The 7,293-nt window shown below is 36.7% G+C and overlaps 1 pseudogene; it reads left to right on the top strand.

The window, feature by feature from the left end:
• The first annotated feature begins 5,309 nt into the window (after window positions 1-5,309).
• Window positions 5,310-6,796, top strand: LOC144369652 (uncharacterized protein CXorf38 pseudogene; annotated as a pseudogene).
• Window positions 6,797-7,293: the final 497 nt, after the last annotated feature.

The raw sequence follows: 7,293 nt of genomic DNA, 5'->3' as shown, positions 1-7,293 counted from the left end.
AGCTTAAAAAAAAAAAAAAAAAAAAAAGATGAAAAGAAGAAAAAAAGTTAAGAATAAAGACTCACTGAAATATAAATGGAGGAAATTTGTAATAGCTCTACCTTACAAAAAATTTTAAAGGAGATTTTCTGAAAAAAGAAAAATTAATAAGTAAGAAAGTTGGATCTACATAAAGAAGGGAGGAACATTAAAGAATGAAGGTAAAATAAAATCCTCACTTTTTATTCTATCTAATCAAATAGAAAAATAATAACTGGATTGTATTGGGCAATAATAATACAAGGGTAGGCAAAAATGAATGACAGCAATGTTATGTTATGTGAGAAAGAAACTGGGAATATTCTGTTACAATGTAACAGTACTAACCCTGAAGCTATATAGTATTATTTGAGATTACTTTTTGAATAGGTGTGTGTGTGTGTGTGTGTGTGTGTGTGTGTGTGCCATACTAACACTAATCTATAATTATGCATCTAAAAGCAAGGCATCAAACTATGTAAGGAAATATTGAAAAAATTGCAAGCAGAAATAGGCGAGTTAATTTTTTTACTTGGAGAACTCAATGTCCTTCAACGAATAATCCACAGAACTAGCATTGAACCAAATAGTTCCATATCATTATGGTTTACAAATGATGTATCATCCTAAAGCTCATGTATGAGACAATGCAAGAATTTTCAGAGGTGAATTGATTAGATTGTGAGAACTTTAAATTAATTGGAGATTAATCCATTGATAAAGATTCACTGGGTGGTAACTGGAGGAAGAAGGTCACTGAAGGCATGATTTGGGGGTTTATATTGTATTATATTCTGACAGAGGATTTGTCTTCATTTTACCTAAGTCTTGAGACTTTCTGTGAGGCTGAGTTTAGAGGTGAGAGGCTAATTAATCTGGTGGAGAAAATTTTAAGGCAGCATAGCATTCAGGCAGAGGCTTATATATTGCTGGTGGGTTTTAACCAAGTTTACTATGATAATCAGGAGCAGAAAACAGAGAAGAAAGATTTAAAAAACTTGCAGTGTAGCCATAAAAGTGAGAATAAAACTAGGGATAAGGGAGATATGGTTTTTAAAAGACACATCCACTAAAGGGAAGCTAGAAACAATAAGAAAGATGGCTTGAGGACATATCAGGACTAGCATCTCAGGCTCAAGGGTATAAAAGTAAAATTCCTCTGAGAAGAAGCCATGGGAGCATGCTGCTTAAACGGGGCAGGGATGGGAGGCTTAAAAGTCATTTCACTATGCTAAGCTACCTAGGCACTCAGAAGCTGCTGTAGCCATGGTCCCAGGAGCTTTGACTACTGCTTGAGATTACGGCACACCTTAACATGGTGTTGATTCTTCAGGTTTGCAGGATACTGGAGTTAGGGGCTCATGAAGCTTCCACTGAGATGTCAAAGGAAGGTCTGATAGGCCAAAGTGTAGCAGGGTTGAAATCCTCACAGGCAGCCTGAGAGGGTGATGTATGAAGATGTGAGAAGGAAGCCAGAGCTGCAATTGAGACTCCAAGACTAAGAGATGCCAGTAATTTGAAATGTCTGCAAAAGAAAGCTGCAGGAATCAAGGAAACTGCAACCATCAATTCCACAGGAATAGAGCCACACAAGCTCTTTGGATGGAACATTAGGATGCCATGTGCTCCAGATGCTGGACATGGAGCTACAGGACTCATTTGCCCACCTGGATTTCAGTCTTGCTTTCTTTGGTCCCATTTCTTCTTTCTATGCTTATTTCTCTCTGTGGAATGGAAATGTTTACTCTGTGCCACTCTCACAGCTAAGAGCTTGTCTTGAGTCTCAGATGAGATTTTGAACTTGGACTCTTGGGCAATCCTGGAAATGTTAAAACTAAGGAGACTTCTGGAAATTGACTAATTGGGGAGCTGGTGGTAGAATGTTATGGTTTACCTATAAGGTATCCCCCAAAAGCTCATGTGTGAAACAATGCAAACATTTTCAGAGGTTAAATAATTAGATTATAAGAAGTATAACCTAATCAGTGGATTCATTCGCTGATAAAGTCTGGTTGGATGGTAACTGTAGTAAGGGAGCTTGTGGCTGGAGAAAGCAGATCACTAGGGGTATGACTTTGGGATTTGTATTTTGTCCTTGGTGAGTGGAGCTCTTTCTCTGCTTCCTGGTTGCCATGTGCTCTGCTGCTTCCGTCCACCATATCCTTCTGCCATGATGTTCTGCCTCACCTTAGGCCCAGAGAAATAAAATCAACCAGCCATGAACGGAACCTCTAAAACCTCAAATAAACTTTCCTCCTTTAAGTCCTTCTTGTTCTGCCCTTTTAGTCACAGCAATGCAAAAACTGACTAAAACACAATTATTAACTGGAAATAATTGACATCTATAGACTACTCCATCCAACAACAGCGGGATTCACATCCTTCTCAAGATCACATAGAACTCTAACGAAGATAGATCACATGCTAGGATATAAAATGTAACTGAACAAATTAAAAAAATAATGATCATATAAAACATGCCCTAGACAACAATGGAGCAAATTAGAAAATATAGTAGAATAATACAACAAAATTCCCCAAATATTGAAGATTGAACAACATACTTCTAGACAGTATATGAGCCAAATAGTTCAAAAATTCAATTCTGAATTCAAGAGAAATTCAGAATTATTTTGAAAATTAAGATAGTTGTCCAAAATTTGAGGAATGTAGAGAAAACAGTACTTAAAAGGAAGATTTTAGCAGTGGATGCCTATATTAAAGAGAAGAAAGATAAATCATTGATAATTTAAGCATTCATCTTAGGAAAATAGAGAAAGAGCTTAAATAAAGCAGAAAAAAAAGAGACAAAAAGTTAGAACAAAAATCAGTGAAAAATTTAAAAAGGAAATCAATATCAAAAAGTTCACAAAATTCAAAGCTAATTTTTTGAAAAGATCAACAAAATTGATAGAAACCCATGCCAGGATAATTGGGAGAGAAGGGGAAACAGCAAAGAGAGAAGAAGGAGGAGGCAGGAAGAAGAGGAAGGAGAAGAGGAAAGAGACATAAATGATTTTAAAACTACTAATATCAGAAATAAAAAGAAGTTCATGGCCACTGATATCAAGGACCTTAAAAGGTTCACAAAAGAATATCATGCAAATTATATATGTTTATAAATTTGAAAATTTCTGATTACATGAAAGACACAAACTACCAACTCAGGATCTTCATATATTCATGATGCTATAACAGAATACCACAAACCAGGTGGATTGATATTCTTTTGAATTGACACAGAAATTTATTTTTCATCTTACTGGAGGCTGAGTGGGTTCAAAATCAATTCAAGCCATCAGCAGTTCAGTGTCTAATGAGGATCCACTTCCTGGAATATAGAAGGATGTGTTCTCACATAGCAGAAGGGGTGAGGACCCCTGTGGCCTCTTTTATCAAAGCACTAATCCCATTCCTTAACTTCGCAAAGTCCCCTCCTCCTAATACCATCACATAGGAGACAATGTTTCAACTAATACATTTTAAAGGGATACAAACTCAGTCTATAGCATTCACAAAAGCAGAAATAATCTTGTATGGTTCTATATCTGGAATGGAAACAGGTGAATAATAAACAGCCTTTCAAGGAAGAAAGCACACCAGGCACAAAAATTTCACTGTGAATTTTACCAAAAATTTAAGGAAGATATGATAACAATTATTTACCATCTCTCCCAGAAAAATGGAAGAATAGGGAACATTTCCCAAATCATTCCATGGGGCTATATGCCAAAACAAGATGAAGGCATACATAGAAAAAATATGTGCTGACCAATATCTTTCATGAACATAGATTTTTTAAAAAAAATCCTCAACAAAGTATTAGCAAACAGAATCTAGCAATACAGAATAGCAATTCTACAGCAAGACCAAGAGATATTTACTCCAGGTGTGCAAGGCTGGCTCAACATTCAAAATATAATTAAAGTCATTAATTCATCAATCAGACTAAAGAAGAAAAATCATTTGATCATATAAACAGATCCAGAAAATGCATTTGGCAGACTCCAATGTTCATTCATAACTAAGACTTTCATGAAACTAGGAATGTAATGGAAATTCATCAACTTGACTAAAAATCTATCAAAAACAAAGCAAAAAATCCAACAGCCAATCTTATACATACTGTGAAAAACTGGGTGTTTGCTCCTAAGATCAAAAGGACAGCATGTATGCCTCCTCTTACTGCTCCTGTATTCTTAGCTAATGCAGAAAGACAATAAAATAAAATGAAAGATACACAGATTTGGAAAAAATAAATTAAATGCTCTTTATTCACAGATGACTTGACTTTCTATGTTGGAAATCTTAGATTCAACCAGAAAAACTTCTATAATTAATAAGTTACTATATAATGTTACATGATATGAAGTTACTATACAAATTCAACTACTTTCCTATATATATCCTCAATGAACAATTGCAATATGAAATTAAAAACCCAATATAATTTGCACTAGTATCAAGGAAAAAATACTTGGAACATAACCTGGTAAGTGTGGTCAAGGAGGTCTGGGGTTGTGGATCAGTGGTAAAGTGCTGGCCTGGCACTTGTGAGGCATTGGGTTCTATCCTCAACACCAAATAAAAATAAATAAATAAAATAAAAGTATTGTGTCAATCTACAACTAAAAAAAATATTTAAAAAAATGTGGTGGGGAAATGAGGAAAGTTTTAAACCTCTGATGAAAAGAATAAATGGAGAATTAAATGAATGAAGAGCCATACCATGCTCATAGATCAGAAAAATCAATGTTGTCAAGAGGTCACTTCTCTCCAACTTGATCTACACATTCAATACAATTCCAGTGAAGGCACCAACAACTTATTTTGTGGAAGTTGGTGAACTTATTCTAAAATTTATATAGAAAGGCAGAAGACTCATAATAGTCAACAATACTGGAGAAGAAGAAAAATGTTGTTGAACTTGCAAATTGATCTGTGGAACAGAATAGAGAGTCCAGAAATAAAAGCACATAAATGTGGTTAACTGTTCTTTTGCAAAAAAGCAAAGGTGATTCAACGCAGGAAAGATAGTCTTTCCAAATTGAATGAAGTCATTGTATATTTATACATAGGAGGAGGGAGAAAAAGGATAAATGAAGAAGCAGCAGCAGCAAAAGAAAAGGAATTTAGATACTATCTGTGTTATTATTTTTTCATTGCTGTTACTAAAGTATCCACCACAAATCACTTAGAGAAGGAAAGATTAATTTTGGCTCACAGTTTCAGAGGTTTGAGTCCTTGGTTACCTGGCTCCATTTCCTGAACCTGAGGTGAAACAGAACGTCATGGTGGAAGGCTTAGTGAAGAAAAGCTGTTCAGTTCAGGGCAACCAGAAAGCAGAGAAAGAGAGGGAGAGAACGTGGATGAGGAGAAGATAAAACTCCAGGTCAACTTCTAAGTGACCTACTTGCTTCAAATAGGTCTCACCTCCCAGACATCCATTCGGCCATCACTGGATTAATCCCCTGATGAGTTCAGAGCACTGATGATCCAGTCATTGCCTAAAAGCTCCACCTCTGCACCTTGATGCTTTGGGGACCATGCTTTCAGCACATGAGTCCTTTGGGGGACATTCCAGATTCAAACCATAATACGATCACAACCCTTGTTCCTTTCTATAAATCAATAAATATTAACTCAACCTGTGTCTTAGATCTAATTTTTATTAACATCATTTTGAATTGAGAATAACTGTGTATACTAATGGGGTGCCATATTATTTTATACACACATGCACACACACCACACACAGTGTGGAATTCTTAAAAAGTCAAGCTCATTAATATGTCTATTTAGTCCTTTGCTGATCTATTATATTTTTGTGGTGAAACATTTTAAACTCTCTTTTAGTTATTTTGAAATTTATAATAAAGGAATTTCTCAGAGTACAAGAACTGGGTGAAAGCAGGATACTTCCTGCTGCTGCTGCACAGCTGCCTGCAAGGCTCGATCCACTGTGAGATGCTGTCCTTTCATTGCAGCCTGCTCACCCTGGCCCCTGGCCTGGGCCCCAGCACCACCTGTTGCAGGTGGTACCCATCAGTTTCAGCCACAGTGTCAGGTGTTTGCGGAGTTGAAACAGGAGATTTTGAGACATCACAACAGAAATGGATACATGCACTGGGGAAACTGCTGGCTGGGCCTCTGGCCCATGGATGCTTGGGAGGTAGCCAAGGCCTACATGCCCCAACAACTAACAGACAAATGAGGACTTAAGGAATAAGATGCAGCTGCTCTTTTAAATTTCATCAACTCCTGTGATCACTTTTTGGTTAATTGAAAGAAAGTCACAGAGGTGATTAAGTGTCGCAATGAGATCATGCACTTTTCAGAGATGAAAGTATCATCTGTATGACTCCAAGATAAAGATCCAAAATTTTCTGAATGAATTCAAGAATATCGCAAAGATTGTGGCATGACAGTATAGAATAGAACAGTTGACATCTGACTGGGCTGTTCACATCCCTAGGATCAGCAAGATGGGTATAAATGTGAAACCGGAAGTTACCTGAGTGCAAGCCAAGTAAATGAAATAAAAATAGAATTACTGAAGGAAGAATTTGAAGAGATGTATCTTCAAGCAGAAGAACAAGAGGTGTTGCCTGAAGAGATCTCAAATTGACTGGAAGTGGTGAAGGAATTTCTAAGAAACAATGAAGATCTTAGAAATGGTCTTAGAGAAGACATGCAGAAGCTTGACAGCCTCCATGCACCGGATCAAAAAAGAGATTCAAAGGAACCTGGGAGACAGACACCTGAGAGAAAGGACTGAGGTTGACCTTCAACAAAAAGCAGGCAGGTCCTGTGAAAGTCAGCATGGCTTCCAGCTCAGGCATCCTTTCTGTGAAAAAGAAATATATATTGTATAAATATTTTTTCCACAAATTTGGGGTTATGTAATATATACCAATCTAAAAATATTAGATACTCTTCTGCCATTGCTGTTAGCATCCAGGTTTTTTTTTTTTTTTTTTTTTTTTTCTATTTCAAAGGTTAGATTCTTTTCTGGTCCTGACCTCTAGCTGCTTATCATGGTAAATGCCAGGCTTGTGTCAAGGGCTCCTACAGAGTGCTCTGTCCCCTGCTAGATGTGTCATATCCCCCTGCTTGCTGCCTGACAGTGTCATTCATGCAGATGGCCAGAGGTGGGCTGGAACATAAATGTTGAGATAGAAATTCTCCTATTTTGGAAGAAGGCAAGAGGAAAAACTTCCTGGAAGGCTATTTTCTAGCCAACTTAATACAGAACTGAACTGTTACTAACAGGTT

The sequence above is a fragment of the Ictidomys tridecemlineatus genome, chromosome 13, assembly GCF_052094955.1.
Source record: "Ictidomys tridecemlineatus isolate mIctTri1 chromosome 13, mIctTri1.hap1, whole genome shotgun sequence".
NCBI lineage: Eukaryota > Metazoa > Chordata > Mammalia > Rodentia > Sciuridae > Ictidomys > Ictidomys tridecemlineatus.
The sequence above is the reverse complement of the archived record's forward strand: the minus strand, read 5'-3'. Positions and strand labels throughout refer to the sequence as shown.